The sequence below is a fragment of the Lipotes vexillifer genome, unplaced genomic scaffold, assembly GCF_000442215.2.
Source record: "Lipotes vexillifer unplaced genomic scaffold, Lipotes_vexillifer_v1.1 scaffold749, whole genome shotgun sequence".
Lineage (NCBI taxonomy): Eukaryota > Metazoa > Chordata > Mammalia > Artiodactyla > Lipotidae > Lipotes > Lipotes vexillifer.
Window position 1 is genome coordinate 1,820,742 of NW_006782834.1, and position 18,824 is coordinate 1,839,565.

The window sequence follows — 18,824 nt, forward strand, 5'->3', positions numbered from 1 at the left end:
TTCAGCAGTTAAGACTCTGCCCTCCCAATGCAGGGGGCCCAGGTTCAATCCCTGGTCAGGGAACTAGATCCTGTGCACCACAGCTAAGAACCTCCATGCCGCAACTGAAGATCCTGCATGCCACAACTAAGACCTGGCACAGCCAAATAAATAAATAAATAGAGAGAGAGAGAGAGAGAGAGAGAGAGAGAGAGAGAATACACTTGAAACACAGATTATCTGCTTCAGAGAGAAAATATTAGGAAGAACATATGGTGTGCTTCCTTCTCAAGTGGGTATTTGGGTTTAGTGTGAACTTTTTATAACTTCTAATGTAGTACTCACTTTGTTAAATATTTTGATTTTTTTGAACAGCTCACAGAAAAATGTGAGAAACAAGTGAATAACCATCCTACTGAATAAAATGTTAAAATGGAAATTGAAAGTAAGGAAATGCATTTAAGACTGCTTCAAACCAGGGAAATAATTTATTTCATGAAGTGATGATTGTAACATGAAAGGGGAAAACCCTATAATTTCTTTCAGCTTCTCAGAGTTAGTTACCCCTCTATCACAGACCTTTCTAATAGATAGCCCACTGAGCCTGCAAGTCCTCTGTGCTGACACCTTCCTTTCTCTCCTTATTTAAGGCACCTTCTGCTGCTAGCAGCTGATTCATATTGACAAGGGCACTTCTGTGTTTCCTGCTGTTCTTTTAGCCCCAGGACCAGGGTCCCAAGTAAAGGGACCTGGTTATTACCCATAAAGTTATGCAACCTGGTTATTATCCATAAAGTTACTTAGAATCTTGCAAAGGTCAGAACCCAAGGAAAAGAGAGAGGAGGACTAGTTAGGCAAATGTTCAGTCACTATTTGTGTTGCTGCAAATGCATGTTAGTACCGCACTCAACAGCAGCATGCATGGCTTTGTGGGTCAGATTTGGGATCCAGCATCAAAACTGTATAGGTCTAAACAGAAGCAAAAAGGAAGAACAGAACAACAACAGAACTAGCAGAATAAGACTTGAAGGGATAGCTTTCGACAGTGAAGGTAGTCAGCAAGTATCTGTCCTCATGGAAACATAGGAGACAAAGGCCATTTTCAGTGTTATGGGGTGAGGGGGGTTACTGATTAAGTAATAGTCACTTAGGTCAGTAGCTTCAAGTCATCCAGGAGATAAGGATTGACAGCATTCTCTTTGGAAGGTCTTGGTTGAAAGACTAGAAGTGCATCCTGGAGATTGGGAGCAGCCTAAATATTCATATAGAAAATGGTTAAATTAATTGTGAAGCATATCATGCAGCATTTAAAAGAAAAGAGATGGACCTATAGGTAAGGATGTGGAGAGAGGTCCAGATCATTAAGTGAAAACCTCATCATAGAGTAGGAGTCACAGAAACATCTATGTGGTGCACCTAGGTGGGAGACAGGCCCACGCTTTCAGCAATCCTCCCAATCCAGAGTGATCCAGGAGAGGCAGAATGTTTCTGGTAAAGCCAAGGGGGCATAGATGCTAGATGGATCTGAGGAGGCTGCAGACACCAGCATCCCAGCTTGAATGTGATCAGACATGTCAGATACCAGCATGGGGAGATGGTGAGTGACATGGAGACCAAAGGTGCAACTTTACTCGACTTGCCTGCAACACACACATGGGTGCATGCACAGACACACACAGACACACACACACACAGACACACACACACCTGGACCCTGCCTAAGCACCTTACAACTCAGCAGCAACCCTAGGAGCTGGAGGAGACTGACTGGCTGATATTGTTTCTGTCTCCTTGCTGAATGAGGTCTCAAAACAGAAATTATAGTCAGTCTTTTAAAAAATGAAAGATATTTTCTCCCATAAGTGTGTCTATGGCTCAATGACGCACTTAGAACAATACCTGGCATAAAGTAAGTGCTAATTCAATGTTAGCTCTTATTAATTAGGCTTTTCTTATAATCACGATTAACTTTGTATAGAGGAGAATGATGATTATGTCAGAGAATTATGGTAAAATCTTCAACTCTGGGTATTCATCTCAATTTTGGTCACCAAGCAAAATTTCAGGGGAGAAAATCCACTTTGTAAATTCACTTGTAAAAAGTACAGGTCAGGCACAATTCAAACAATGAAATCTCACTGGCTTAAAAGTGATTGTAGTTGTTTGTGCTGGCGAAAGGGTTTTTCCCTTTTCAACCCCGAAGCTCTGAAGGGGGATGATGTGAACTGCAAACAGCTGCCGCCTCCCCTCAGCGGCAGCAACCTTCCGGAAGAAAGTGAAGTGTGCTTGGTGTGTGAAGGGCATTTGACTCTGGGAAAAAGACATGTGATCTAGGTGACAATGAGGACTGACGGCCCGGAACCCTGAAAGGTAAAACTCCAGAAGTGACAGGTCCTTACGAGCATGGGTTGAACTGGAGTGCATTCAAATACCGGTATGTCCTTGTCACCGGGAAAGTGGAGAGGTGGCATGGGCAAGGGCGTTCAGGGCAGAGCCAGCCAGCATTCTCAGCCTAACTTGGGCCTGCGCAGAGGTGTGAACATTATTTTCCATCAAGGGAACTGAGTGTCTGAATTGACGATGGCCAAGAAGCATAAGAACTGAGGATTGTAATCTTTTCTGGGACATAATCCAAAATGTTCTGATGGAAGCTATAAACATTTTTTCTTTCTTTCCAGAAAAAATATGCCTAAGTGTCTGAAGATATAGATGAAGATAAATAAGGAGTTGGGGGAGGTGTGAGGAAGGGGAAGCATCACCAATTTAGGGACGGAACTCAGTGCAATTTCTGTCATTGGTTTGCAGCTTGTATTTTAAGAAGAATTGCTTCCTCATCTGAGAGCCTGCACGGTGACCAGGTGGGGAGAAAGAGCCACTGAGATAGTGCAGGAGATGAGAGATAAAAAGGAAGAAAGATTGGGCAGAGTAGATGGGATGAAAACAGCTGCATGCTTAGGGGGCCGTAGGTGGAGGGTTTTAAGGCTGAGTTGATGTATCTGAATCTGATCATATGAAATACATAAGGAGAAAGCAGAACTGGAAACAGAGACAGGTGATACTGTCATAAACTAGCATACAAACTGAACACATGGTTTACAGAAATCTGTCTTAATGTCTAAAAGCATCATGTTATTCCACTGCTTACAAACCTCTGGCTTATTTATCGTAAAGAGCCGCTTCTCTGACCGAGAGAATTCATTAAAGAAACCAACAGTGATTTCTTCGTAACGATACAAAAATCAACAAAACCCAAATTACTTCTTTTTTTAATTGTTCAATGATTTGGCATTTCTGGTCTTTCCATTATATCAGAATTTTAGGCCTTTCAAAAAGGACATCTCATGAATCTTATTCATAGCATCAAGACATCTATTCTACTAACTAGGTTTTCTTCCTAAGATTGTGTTATATGAATCTTGAATACACATAAATATTTTAAAAATTTTAATGACATCAACATTGCCATACGCTGCTTTAGGAACAGGCCAAGGTGCTACAGAAGTGTAACTTCAAGAGATAAAAACAAGAAAAGTTGCTAAGGTAAAACCAACTGGAATTTTTGAAAAGTAAATGACTTGCTTTGATGATTTACTGCTACTGAAATTTAGACAACATGGTATTTAATGTCTACCTATTTTTCAAAAGGAGTTCAATCCTATTTGGTGCTTAAGGTTTAAAAAAAAAATCACCTTATCCTCATTTGTAAACTTATGTTCGAAACTAAAATTTTCCGCTAGCTAATTGGTAGCTTCATTGGTCTTGAAGTATTAGCCTCTTTGGCTCTCAAAATAAAAACAGAGAAATTAAATGTAGCTGCTCTTTACTTTTTTGGCCGTCTCACTTTAACTATTGACTTAAGCCAATTCGTCTCTTCTTATTTTTTAAAAACCTACAACAATGTGCTTTAAGAAAAGATTCTAGCCTCCAAACACCATGATAGTTCATTTTCTGGGATCTTTTTCATTTGCCTCAAGTCACACAGTTTTATTTTATACTTTCATATGTAGATTCCAGCAAAAGGAAAAATTTTCTCTACTTTGCAGCTTATTTGCTTTTAAGCACAACTTTCTCCCAGTAGGTATTCATGAAACTGTTCTCCAAGCCGATGTCAGCGTATTCCTATTCCGCAGGCATTAGTGCTTCTGCCTAGGAACCAGAAGATAAGATGGGAGCGAAAATTTATTTTTAAAGTTCTTGTAATCAGCACCTTTGGGAGGTGTCCAAAGTGTGGTTTTATTGGCCAAAGGCAATAAGATAGCAGGGTCCTGGGAGGTTCTCGCAGGCTACTGGCTGCCATTTCTCAGTGGTAGACCAGAAAGAGCTGAGCGTAGCCTATCAGTAATAGCAACAGTCACCATTTATTTTGTGCCCGGTATTAGTTTTACACATGCCTCAGGATTCACATAATTTATTTCTAATTTTTACAATAATACCTTAAGGTAGCTATTACTAGTCCTCTTTTATAGAAGAGAAAACGAAGCTCAGTTTTATGTAACTTGCCAAGGTCAACAGTGCAGAAGGGGCAGAATGAAGAATCAAAGCAGTTGCCTGACTCCTAAGCCCAGGCCTTGTTCTCACCATCCTGCATGACCAAGAGAATGCAGGCTAAACCCCTTTAATCAGAGGATGAGGTTTTGCTGTCTCCTAGAGGATGAAGGAAAGTGGGCACATCTATTCTCTGGAGGCAAAGACTTTATTGCCATTCAGAGCACCAAGAAAAAGAAAGCTACTTAAAAATGCTTTTTGCCTGTATGTCTAATGGAGGATGAGCAAAGCCCCAGATCTCTCCAGAATGATCTTCTTTTGCCTGGGTAAATGGAAAGTTACTATATTTTTTCCCTTAAAAATTGTTTTTTCCCAAACGAAGGGCTCTTAACTTTGCCTGATTCCATCCATACTTACTCGGCTGTCAATGAGTCCAATAATTACCATTTTGCAAGCACTCCTTGGTTTCCCTCTTTGGCACTTTACTCACATTTTCCGTTGTCTGGGTGGAGATTCCTTCCTCAACCCCAGTCTCTACTAAGGAAATTCTAGCCAACCTCCCAGAACCTGCAAAACGTATTCCTTTGTCAATGAAACTTCTCTGATCCTTAACCGAAAGCAACTTCTCCCTCCTGTGAATGTTCAAAAATACATCATTCAGTCATCTTCTATAGCTGTTATCACATTTTACCTTGAATAGAGCTATTGGTGCCATTAAACAAAAATCTCCCCTCCTAGACTAGGTGTGTCAAGGAAGGGATTATGCCTCCTTCATTTCTGATGCCCAAGGTGGACAGCACATGTTAATATTGGGTGAATTAATGTTTCCAGGCCATCATACCCATGCTTGTCATCTCATTTTTATGAGTCCGGGTTGTTTTTGTCCCTCTTTGTTTATGTAAGTCCTAGTCTTTTAAGACCTTTCCCCAACCTGTCTAGCTTTCCCCCCAACTCCAGGAATTTATGAACTAAATTTTTGGTGCCTATATATGGCTTTGAAGCATTATTTGTTTTATTATGTGTATGCCCTATATTATATGTACTCCTGGGGCTAATGTCGATCTATGCTATTATTGATGTTAATAACGATTTTCATTTAATGAACACTATGTCTCAGGCGCTCTGCTGAGCGCTTCATCTATCTTATCATATCCCTTATAGAACTTTCAAAAGGGTCCCCTGACTTTGTTCCTTAGCCTGTATCAGCCCTCAGTCTTCTCTACTGTAATATACTCCAGGGTTGTTTTTTTTTTTTAATTTTTATACTCCAGGGTTTTGACAACCAGACAGACAGTAAGACTCTAGAAGGCAGGGGCCACATCTTTCTTACTCATGTCTATTGCAGTGCACGGTAGAGAATAGATCCCCAATACATGTTCCGTAGAGTTTTAGAACTACACTGACTTCACAAAACAAAGAGTGCTTTAAAAGTTGTTTTTAGAAATACCAGTGGAAATTTCATGTTACTAATTATCAAGTGAGAATCTTTTCCCTATGAGTGCTGGAACTACCAGATTAAGAATTCTGCTATTAAAAAAAAAAAAATCCAACGTGAGATCCCAACTCTTCATTAAATGGATGAGTTTTAGGCAAAAGAATGAAAGCCTGTGCCAAGTACCCTGACTTCAAGCTTCCCTCTGCTCCCTGTCTGCATCCCACCTTGTTTATCTCTGGTCTATATTTGTATTTGTGTCTGAAGACAGCATTGGTCTCCTCTTCATGTGCTGGAATGAAAAGATCTGATGGGAAAAAAGTTTCCCCCACAGGAAACTGTCTGAGCCAGAGATTTACATCCTGGTTTTCTTATTAACTTACTGCCAGGCTTCAGAAAACTGGAGCCAACCCAAGTGGGGACCCTGGCAGCTGGTGTGAAGCGTGAGACCAGTTGCTAGAGAGTGGGGGAAAGGGGGAGGATGTAGGTTGGAGGGAAGAAATGGCTTCTGGAAATTTACGTATGCTCCTGGCAAGGAGGATGGTTCTGTGTGATTAGAGGCCAACTCACCCTTGATCCCCACATTAGGGGAGAGTCAGAGAAGCCAGTCTGCTGAGGGTTCAAGGATAGGATTTGTTTCCTCCTTCACCTATCTTAGAATGTGTAGGAGAGAGGAAAAGATGAGTAACCTAGAGAAATGTAAACAAGTAATCACTGTTCATGGAAAACAGGTATCTCTTACATTACATAAGAAACACTTAAAAGTTTTGACTTCCTGACATGTGAGGTAATGAGGACATCATACAGAATCAGAAGACTCCATCATTTTAATTCCAATTTAAAAACAACAGTAAAGGGGGAGAATGGAGAGTTGTTGTTTCATGGGTATAGAGTTCCCTTTTTGTAAGCTGAAGATATTCTAAAGATCTGTTGCACAACAATGTGACTATACTTAACACATTGAACTGTATACTTTATAATGATTAAGATGGTAAATATGATGTCATGTGTTTTTCTTTTTACCACAATTAAAACTTTGAAAACTTAGAAAAAATTAAAGAACAAAAAAGAAAAAGAAAATAACCAAATATATTCCAAAGTGAAAAATACATTACTGCTCCTTGGGCTGTCCTCTCCCCCTTTTTTCTCTTAGCAAGCTGCTTTGTAGTTATACGTAAATATTCTTTCTCCTTATGTGGACAAAAGGGGGAAAAAGAGAAATATATAAGCATTTGCAGAAGCAGAGAGGAAAACTGTGGATCTTCCTCTTTCTTTGCTGGAATATATCTTTTTGAACCACCGGCTAATAGGATATTTTAAAAATTACATGTGTATAATGGGTAATGGCAAAGAAAGTTTTTTTGGTTTGTTTTTTTGTTTTTTTGCGGTACGCGGGCCTCTCTCTGTTGTGGCCTCTTCCGTTGCGAAGCACAGGCTCCGGACGCACAGGCTCAGCGGCCATGGCTCACGGGCCCAACTGCTCCGCGGTATGTGGGATCTTGCCGGACCGGGGCACGAACCCGTGTCCCCTGCATCGGCAGGCGGACTCTCAACCACTGCGCCACCAGGGAAACCTGACAAAGAAGCTTTTTAAGTCCAAAGAACAGACAACATTAAGCCCTTACTACTCAATTCCAAATCAAAAGTCTGATACTCACAGAGCTAACAACTGAGGACACTCAAGCCGACAGGCAAAATAAGGAACCCAACTCAATTTCCTTCCTAATTCTTCTTCCTATCCCCCAACCCCATCCTGTTTTTTCCTTTCTTATCCAGTTGGGAGGCTAAGCTGTTTATATTGACTGATTTAATTTAGGGAAGGGACTGGTTTTGAATCTGGCCTGGCTTGTAGTTTTTCTTTTGGAGATGGGTGTTTGTTGATCAAAGCCACAAAAAACAATGTTGTTTTAATTTATGCTTCCTTTAGTTCTGCAAATTTGGGGAGGAGGGTTTTTTTTTTTTATAAGAGGTAATGAGGCAGAATCCTCTAATGGCAAGGATATTTTTCTCACCAAATTAAAACCCATGTATGCTTTAAAAAAATAATGGGTTTAAATAAAAGTAGCTTTTCTTCAGAGAGTAAATAAATTTTAAAGTAGGAAACTTCCCACACAGTTTGGGCTTACTGGTCCTATCAGTACAGGCTGGGGAAGGGAGTAAACAGGATATTTCCTTTTTTTCTTTTTTGTCCCTAACTTGAAGTGACAGAGTAATTTACAGTAAGAAGAGTCTGATCAAAACAGCTAAGATGTATGCCTGCTAAAGCAATAATCTTAAATGCCAGAAGCAGGGATAGAATTTTTTCTGTTTTATTTCCCTCTGTTTTATTACGTTAGTTTATTTTAGCTAAATGAGCTCAGAACTTTATGCAAATACCACTTCATTAATATTAGTCCCATGTATACAATGAGACCCCAAAATTTTGCTATGTTTTATTTTTTTAAGAGGGACAGATCATCTTGACATTCTCACGGTATCCTTAATGGAAATAGTATATAAAGCTTATGTTTCCCAGATCAGAACTCTGAAAAACACCCTTTCCCTTAAGTGTGGAGGCCATAGCATCACACAAATAAGAAAAGTCAACACCAGCTAAACCTGTCTCTCCCTGATGTTCCTTTCTGGGTGTTCATGCATCTAAAATGCATGTTTTATTGAGCAACTAGTATACCATGGGCACTGTGTGATGGAATCTGTGGCGGGCTGGAGGACCACAGGGAGGCATCCTAAACTAGAACTGAGGGATTATGATAGGATTCTAAACTGAGGTCTAGCGAATGAATGGGAGTTAGCTGGGCAAAGAGAATGGAGGGAAGAGAGCCCAGCAAGACCAAGGAATGGCAAGAAATCAGCATGGCTGGGGTAGAGCACAAAAAAGGAAGTGGCAAAGGGGGCTGGACACAAAGGCCTGGGCAGGAGTTTGAAGTTTATCCAAGCAGTAATGGGAAGGCATCGGAAGTTTTTAAGTAGAGGGATGAGGTCAGATTTGCATTTCAGAAGGATTGCTTTGCCTGTAGTGGCCACCAGTGGGAGGGGGGCAAGGCCAGTGACCAGTTAGGACATGGCCACAGGAGTATAGCCTGAAGGTGTTAGTCCTGCCACCCCAGAATGTAAGCTCCATGAGGGCAGGGCTTTTTGCTTGGTTTACCTACTATACCTCAAGCACCTAGAACAGAGTGTGGCACATCATAAGTGCTCAAATATTTGTTGAACAAACAAATAAATAGGCTGAAGTAGGATAATGCAGAGAGGATTCAAGAGAGGGGTCGATAGGGAGAACAACTAGGAAGCAGAGTGAATAGGCCTTATTAATCTTTTGTGAAACCTTTAAAATCTCTTTCCTGATATAAAGTCATGCTTCTTTGCATCTTTTCCATAGTAAATCTATTCGATTCAATGCAAAATATCTAAGTTATTTCCCAAATAAAATGCTAACTTTTTTAAAGTGTGTAAATCAGTGATTTTTAGTAAATTCACAGAGTTGTGAATTTACTAAAACCATTGCCATAATCCAGTTTTAGGACATTTTCATCACCTCAGGTCGCTCCCTTATGCCTAATCCATGCTCTTACCCCCAAACTCAGGCAACTCATGATCTGCTGTTTGTCTCTATAGATTTGCCTTTTCTAGATATTTCAAATAAATGGATTCATACAATATGTAATCTTTTATACCTGGCTTCTTTTACTTAACATAACGTTTTTGAGGTTCTGCTATCAACATTTGTATACACGTCTTTGAGTGGACAGACAGAGGCCCTGTTAATTTGGATTACGTGTAGGAGGTGGTGAGAAAAATGAAGGACTCAAGGAAGACGCCCAGACTTCGGGCTTGGGCAACTGGATGGATAATAACACAATTCACTGAAATGGGGAAGAACAGATGAGGAACAGCTCTAACCGGAAAGATGACCTCAGTTTTGGTCAAATGCCTGGGAGAGAGAAGTGGGTATGCCTAGTAGGCAGGCAGACACATGGGTCTGGAAGGTTAGCTTCCTCAAAATGTCTATCAAAGGCCCTTTTTTTTTTTTTTTTTTTTTTTGGACGCGGGCCTCTCACTGTTGCGGCCTCTCCCGTTGCGGAGCACAGGCTCCGGAGTCGCAGGCTCAGCGGCCATGGCTCACGGGCCCAGCCACTCCGCGGCATGTGGGATCTTCCCGGACCGGGGCACGAACCCGTGTTCCCTGCATCGGCAGGCGGACTGTCAACCACTGCACCACCAGGGAAGCCCGGCCCTTTTTTTTTGAGCAGCCTGTTTCATGTTTAAGACTTATTTCTCAGGCATAATAAAAGCAATTCTCTGTAACTTTGGCTCTTCTCTATATAAATCTGACCAAAGAAGAAATTCAGAAAACATCGCATCAAATACTCACTTTGCATAATAATTATAGTAATATCTTCTATTTGTTCAGCATTTTAAAAAAATTGTGGTGAGGGCTTCCCTGGTGGCGCAGTGGTTGAGAGTCTGCTTGCTCAATGCGGGGGACACGGGTTTGTGCCCCAGTCCGGGAAGATCCCACGTGCCGCGGAGCGGCTGGGCCCATGAGCCATGGCCGCTAAGTCTGCGCGTCCGGAGCCTGTGCTCCGCAATGGGAGAGGCCACAACAGTGAGAGGCCTGCGTACCGAAAAAAAAAAAAAAATTGTGGTGAAATACACATAAAATTTACTATCTTAACCATTTTTAAGTGTATAGTTCAGTGGCATTAAGTACATGCACATTATTGTGCTGCCATCACCACCATCCATCTCCAGAACTCTTTCGTCTTTCCAAACTGAAACTCTGTACCCATTAAACACTAATTCCTCATCGGCCTGCCTCGCAGCCCCCGGCAACCACCATCCTACTCTCTGTCTCTATATGAATTTGACAACTCTAGGTACCTCATGTAAGTGGAATCATACAGTATTTGTTCTTCCGTGCCTGGCTTACTTCACTTAGCATAATGTCAGGGTTCATCCATGTTGTAGCACGTGACAGGATTTCTTTCCTTTTTTTTTTTTTTTTTTTTCCTCGGTACGGGGGCCTCTCACTGTTGTGGCCTCTCCCATTGCGGAACACAGGCTCCGGACGCGCAGGCTCAGCGGCCACGGCTCACGGGCCCAGCCGCTCCGCGGCACGTGGGATCCTCCCAGAACGGGGCACGAACCCGTGTCCCCCGCATCAGCGGGCGGACTCTCAACCACTGCGCCACCAGGGAAGCCCGGATTTCTTTCCTTTTAAAGGCCGAACCATATTCTGCTACATTTTGCTTATCTATTCATCTGCCAATGGACACTTGCTTGAGTCGCTTCTACCTTTGGTTACTGTAAATAATACCCCTATGAACGTGCGTATACACATGACTTTTCTTTTTTCTTTCTTTTTTTTTAACATCTTTATTCACATATCTTTTCCAGTCCTTGCTTGCTCAGCATTTACTTTCAAGAAATTTCAAGATATAAGAGTTGGAAGATCTTTGCTAGACTTTAACTCAGGCAAGCTGTAATACATCATCACTTGATAACAGGTGCTCATATGATCAGTTTAAGATCATAATTACAAATAACCACCTGCATTGAGTGAGGGCACCAGAACTTTCTCCAGCTTTAAGAGACACTGGGTTATCACTGGACTTTTCTTAAACTCTAGACCTACAGTGCAGCAAATTGCTTTTTTTTCCTTTTTTTATGATTTTGGTGATACCACTTTGAATCAACCAAAACTTGAGATCCAAGTCCCTTATAAAATTCTTTCTTTTCCCACTCATCCATGGGGTCCTGAAAGTGACCCAGTTCTCTTTGCTTTTGTGATAAAAGTGTTCAGTGGGAGCTTCGTAATGCACTTAAAGGTTTCTGTGGTGCGTCAGGTCAGGCAGGTCTGCCCAGCTACAGTCGAATTTACCAAGACAGCACTTATCAGGGAATGAAGTTATGACATGGGGTCAGGATGTCATACCTGATGGCAGAGAGAAAGACGAGACACACACCAGCCAACGTCAGGGAGGGCTTTTGAAGGAAGGGGTAAACATTGTCCTAGCTCCATTAACTCGTATCTGTCTCTCAAAAACACCACTGCTCTCCAACACAAACAGAGAACGCAGCTCACAGAAAATACCAGAACAGGGCAATATTTGCATTCTAGCAGGCTCATGAGAGACTGCTGAGAATTGCCAGGAATTAAGTTAATAAAATCAGCAATCTTAAATAGCCATAAACATCAGAAAACACCATTTTAATTGTAAGAGATGTGGCAGAAAGATGCCAAATCCATAGAACAGTCCAGCACTCCAGGGAAGGCCCTGAATCTCGCCACTGCTGGAAAAGGAAAGCCACATGGGTCTGGACTTTGGGAATATGCTCCTCTAAATGGCTGTTTCTTCTATGGGACTCCAAGCTCTACGCCCAGGGTGCAGAGGGAAAGCCACAACTTCCTGGAACACCTTCCCAGATGCCCCACCCTCAACTGGTATGGAAGGTGGAACAAGAAATTAAACACGATATCAATGGCAGGGAGATAAGGGATTAAAAAAACAAAACAAAACAAAACCCCTGGATCCCAGCCAGGCCACATGCATGAGTTAAGTGCCTCATAGGCAGAGCTGCACCACTTGCAGACTTGAGGGGTCCCACTGATCTGAGGCCCGAGGGCAGAAGCTCATTTTTACTCAAGGCCTTAAGAGATCCTGTTATATAGGCAGTAAACTCATCCCACCTATTTCTGGACAGCATGGGCAGCTGTGGAATCCCAGGTGAGAACTGCAGAAGCCTAGGCCCCTCTTTAGGGGGGGCGGATCCTTCCCCTTAAGTCAGTAATTCTCACTCTAGGCTGCACCTGCAAACCATTTGGGAGGCTTTTAAAACCAGAGGCCCAGGACCAACCCAAACCAATGAGTCAGACTTTTGGGGGACGATCCCATTGTTAGTTTTAAAAGCTCCACAGGTGTTTTTCATGTGCAGCTAAAGAATCACAGCTGCCAGTCAACTCGGGATTCTAGCTGCATAAACTCAAGAAGAATTATCAATTAACAACTTGCTGCATACATTTCATAAGGTGACACAGAGTTTCCTCCAAAGAAGTACAACTTAGGAAGCTCTATTAGTTAGCTAGGGCCGCCATAACAAAATACCTGGCTTAAACAACAGAAATGAATTTTCTCACAGTTCTGGAGGCTGGAAGTTCAAGATGTCAACAGGTTTGTTTCCTCCTGAGGCCTCTCTCCTTAGCTTGCAGATGGTCGTCTTTTCATTGTGTCCTCACGTTGTCTTTCCTCTGTGTGTATCCCTAGTGCCTCCTTGTGTGTCCAAATTTCTTCTTATAAGGACAGGAGTCAGATTGGATTGGGGCCCACCCTAAGGGTCTTGTTTTAACTTAAGCATTTATTTAAAGGCCCTATCTCCAAATACAGTCACATTCTGAGATATTGGGGCTTAGGGCTTCAACATATGAATCTGGGGGGTCTGGGGGGTGGGTCGCAATTCAGTCCTTAAGTTTTTTAGATGACAAGGTGGCTTTCCTAAATAAACTCTTTGACTTCACAAATACCAGCTGCCTCATTTACATAAAGTTGGAATTTCCTGATGACTAAGCAAGCCCATTGGAAAAAGAGTACCTTTTTTTTTTTTTTTTTTTTAAATAAATTTATTTATTTTATTTTTGGCTGTGTTGGGTCTTCACTGCTGCGAGCGGGCTTTCTCTAGTTGTGGTGAGCGGGCTTCTCATTGTGGTGGCTTCTCTTGTTGCGGAGCACCGGCTCTAGGCGCGCAAGCTTCTGTAGTTGGGCTTGCAGGCTCTAGAGAGCAGGCTCAATAGTTGTGGCGCAGGGGCTTAATTGCTCCGCAGCATGTGGGATCTTCCCGGACCAGGGCTCAAACTCGTGTCCTCTGCATTGGCAGGTGGATTCTTAACCACCGCGCCACCAGGGAAGCCCAAGAGTACCTTTTGAAATTATGTGAATGCTGAGCATCCCACATGGTAACTGACTAAGGGTCTACTGAGAAAATGCTCTTTTAAATGGCCAGAATTAATGCCAGCAAGTAGCTCACCTATTTCGAAAATCTGTCTCATTATCGTCAACTGCTCGGAAACAAGTGCCAGACATATTTGGTATGTACAGCCCAGATAAGAATTTGTTTGAACAGTCAGACAAGGTGTCTCAAAATGGCAGCTTGGGTGAGAGAGGTGTCATGACTCAGATTCCTATAGAAACCAAGAAGGTAAATGGATGAAGTGAACCAGGGGGATTGGGGTGCCTGGAGTGCGCATGCCCTGTCTCAAGGGCCTTGTAGAAAGTGGATCCACTGTTCCTTGAGCTGACAATTTCTAAGAAAAACGCTGGACATCTGGGTTTTCATGTGAAATTTTCCAGTTTTTAAATGTTGGAAATTAATTCAAATTTTAAAAAACCCCACCATTCTGTGGGCCAAATAAAACATAGCTTCAGGAGAGACTGGGCTGGTTTGCTGCCGGTCATTGCCTCCGGCATAAAGCCACAGGGTGACCCAGATTCTAGTCTTGACTTGGCAAGTTGTGTGACTTTGCCACCAGCTTGTCTGGAATTCACCTTGAAAAATATGGGGGCTTTATGAGAGTTTCATGAAAGTCAGGTACACAATTCTTTTATTCTCTACTGGAGGAAATGCAGAGTCCCCAAGTTCAATGAGATTTCAAGCACAGACTCAAGGACTAAGACCCTAGCATCTAAACAGGAGCAGGTCAATTCCACTGGCTCCTTCCCTCCCTCAGCCAGTTTCAGGCTGACAGAAAATAACTTTTCTTGGATGGATTTCGCTAGCTTAAAAATTTTTATTTGGAACTAATGAAAACACTGTAATCTATGCATTATTTTCAATAAATGTTTTCTAGATTGCCAGATGGTGACTTAAATCAACAAATCCCAAAGTCCCCTTGCAGGATCAGATACCTCTCGAGAAGCAAGAAGGCACTAGAAGGTAGTCAACGGTGCTCCACCCAGGAATCTAGGGACATGGCTCTGAGCTCATCTCTGAGTAACCAACTCTGTGAATCAATTTCTCTGATCTTCAGTTGACCTATAAAGTTCTTGGGCCTTTTCATCCTTAAGTTCAATTATTCTAGTTACCAAAATTAAAATATTACTTCTTAATTCTGCAACCAGTTATAAGAGGCACCAGGAAATGACAAAAATCAACTTGGTCAAGTCACTTTAACCTGTGGCCAAGTCTTTCAGTCTTAATATTGTCAGCTAGTGAATTTGATCACGTTGGATGGGTGTCCAACCCAATGTTGGGGAAGCACTTAGATGTTTTCAAATGCAGGGAGTTTTATAAATGCATAGAACACAAGTGGAAAGGGATAATTACTGAAACCACAGTAAGTATGATTCTTTAGGAGGAAAATATTTTTGAAATCTCAAGCTTTGAAAGCAACTGGATAATGAAAAGTGATGCTGGTTTTAAAGTTTCACCATAGACTGTTGTGGTAGGCAGAATTCTAAAGATGGCCCCAAGATTTCTGTCCCCTAGTTACTCAATCAAACATTAATTTAGGTACTACTGGGAAGGAAGCCTGCAGATGCAATTACAGTTCCAAGTTGAATGACCTTAAGATACAGAGATTATCCAGGTAAGTCTGACCCAACCAGGTGAGTCTTTTTAAAAGCAGTAAGGAAGACAGAGAGATTTCAACCACGGGCATGGGGGTGGGTGTGGGGATGGTGAGGTATCAGTGTGTTTTGCAGGCTTGAAGATAGAGAGGGCCATGTGAGAAGATTCAGGCTGCCTGCCTCTAGGATCAGAGAGCTGCTCTAAGTGACAGCCAGTAAGGAAACCACAGGAAGTGAATTGAACCAACAATCTGAACACGTTTGAAAGTGGATTCTTCCCAAGAGCCTCCGGAGAAGAACCCAGCCTAGTTGATACTGCATTTCATCCTTGTGACCTTAAGCATAGAACTCAACTGAGTCACACAGGACTCCTGACCTGGAGAACTAGGAGCTAATACATTTGTGCTGCTGTAAGATGCTATGTTTGTAATAAGTTATTACACAGCAATAGAAAACGGACACAGCTGCCAGCAACAAATGTTGAGAAGGTTGTGAAGCAACTGGAACTGGACTGTAAGGTGGTGCAACCACTCTGGAAAATGGTATGGAAGTTTCTCATTAGGCAAACATACATCTACCCTATGATCCATCATCTTACTCCTAGGTATTCACCCATGAGAATGAAAACATAGGTCTACAAAAAGTCTTGGACACTAACATCCATAGTAGCTCTATTCATAATAGCCCAATACTGGACACAGCCCAAATGTCCATCAACAGGAGCATGGACAAACAATAAATATAAGCGACAACATGGATAAAGTTTAAAAACATTATGTTGAGTAAAAAATACCACACAGAAGAGTACATACTATGTTATTTCATTTATAAGAAGCTCTAGAACAGGCAAAACTAATCTGTGGTGAAATAAATCAGAACACTGGATGCCTGGGGAATGGACTGGGAAGGAGTATGGAGCTTTTGCAGGTGATGAAAATGGTCTATATCTTGATAGAGGTGTAGATTACACAGGTGTATACATCTATCAGGACTCTGATAATGGAACTGTAATACTTAAGCAAACATTTCAGTTTGTAAATGATCTCTCAATAAAAATATATTGAAACACAAATTTTAAAAAATTCAAGCCTGTATGTTACAGACTAGTTATCACTAAGGTGTTAATGACTCTCTCTTAGGAGTATCCATTTAAAAGTACAGTGGGTGAGGATTAACCCAGAGACTGGGGCATATGAGCCCCTGAGCAGCTGGATGAAAAACTGTTGGATAGTGAGGACTATGTAGAGGACCTCAAACCACTCCACATACTTACTCAAATCGTCCTGCAAAAAACTACGGGTTTATTTTACGCCCAGGTCCAAAAGGCTGAAAGGTGAACGCCAAAGATGCTGATGAGGCTGCAGCGACCCAAGCAAGAAGGGCTCTGGAAGGGAGCTGGGTGCTCAGGGGCCAGTGGCAGTGCCCTGAGACTCCCATGTGAGGGAGATGGGGCAGGAGCTTCAAGCTCTCAGATCTGATGGCCAAGGGGCAGCAACCCACAGGGGTGGCCTCCATGTGACACCCAGCAGGCTGAGCCCTGAAGGTCTCTGGGGATATTGCTGTGCAGCCACATTCCTGGTTCCTTTAGCATTAACACACTGGGGAATACATAATACACTGGGGATGGGTTGCTACAGTTAAAATAAACTCTTCTTTTTATTGAAGTATAGTTGTACAATGTTGTATAAGTTACAAGTGTACAATATAGTGATTCACAATTTTTAAAGGTTATACTCCTTTTATAGTTATTATAAACTATGGGCTATAGTCCCCGTGTTGTACGATATATCCTTGTAGCTTATTTTATAACTAATAGTTTGTACCTCTTAATCCCCCTATATTGCCCCTTCCCCCTTCCCTCTCCCCACTGGTAATCACTAGTTTGTTCTCTATATCTGTGTAAACTCATCTTTTCTTACTTGATGGAAAGGGCTTCCCAAAGCCCATGGAAATTTCACTGGATTCTGCAGACTTATACTTTGGTACTTGGGAAAGGACTCTAAGCAGAGCCAACAATTGTAGGCTAAAATGTTCTCAGTTTGACTGACGAGAGTCTAAACCAAAATGACCAATACGAGAAGCTGTGCTTTAAGATATGGGCTGCACTTTTTCTAAGGCGCTCTAATGGTTAGACAGTGGTATGGGGGGAGGGAGGGGCATGTGACGTAGTGGGGCCACCTGTTTGGCAAGGTGTCTTGGGTCTGTTGGCCTCTGTCCTTAGAAAGTTCCACTGGTAAACAGGAAGTGATAGGTACTTGGCCCTCTCCAGAGGGGAAAGGTCAGCAAGGTCACACGGGGAGGCTGTGGTTAGCGGGAGAAGAGGTGGGCTGAAGGAGCCTGGAGTATTTACAATGAGAGTTAAAATAATACGATTTAATAAGAGCGGGCACTGAGATTGAACCTTCCTGTTAGGTAGTCAACTGGAGAGGGAGGAATGGAATCTCAATGAGATTCTTCCTTAGGTGAGGTGTTTTCTTTGGTTTGTTTAAGCATAACAATGATTTGAAAAAGCTTTACCAGTGAGTCAGTAGTGGGTTTGGCTACATATATCAGAAATTAGTTGCAAATCCCCTAATTATTTCTAAAAAAAATTTTACTTGGAAATGATACAAAGCGCCGCTGAATCCATAGATTTTGTTCTTTTATGTAAGTGATAACGTATCTGACTTGTCAGTTTTGCAAACTGCTTGATTTTTTTTCCATTGGAAAATATTAGTTTATTGATCTACACCATTTAGATGCAGTGAAATATGTTTAGAGCCAGTTTCTATTAGGTTTTTTTTTCTCCCATATGCTACTTTATTTATTTATTTTTTAAACATCTTTATTGGAGTATAATTGCTTTACAATGGTGTGTTAGTTTCTGCTTTATAACAAAGTGAATCAGTTATACATATACATATGTTCCCATACCTCTTCCCTCTTGCGTCTCCCTCCCTCCCACCCTCCCTATCCCACCCCTCTAGGTGGTCACAAAGCACCGAGCTGATCTCCCTGTGCTATGCGGCTGCTTCCCACTAGCCATCTATTTCCATATATATGTGTTAGCATACGGTATTTGTCTTTCTCTTTCTGACTTACTTCACTCTGTATGACAGACTCTAGGTCCATCCACCTCACTACAAATAACTCAATTTCATTTCCTTTTATGGCTGAGTAATATTCCATTGTATATATGTACCACATCTTCTTTACAGCCTGCTTGATTCTGATACCGAGAAGTATTTGATATCTTGGCTTTGAGTGGAACAGAGACTATTCACCCATTTTTCCATCCAAAGGTGCCTACGTTAGCCATTACTTGGGTCCTACCAGTCCCACACACACGGGGGAGGGCGGCGGGTGGCTTCGAAGGGGTTCCTGCAGGA

At 42.0% G+C, this 18,824-nt stretch overlaps 1 protein-coding gene across 1 annotated transcript in view; it reads right to left on the reverse strand.

The window, feature by feature from the left end:
* Positions 1-18,824, reverse strand: part of SHROOM3 (shroom family member 3) — a 318,810-nt gene that overhangs the window by 90,422 nt on the left and 209,564 nt on the right. The gene's annotated exons all lie outside the window — the stretch shown is intronic.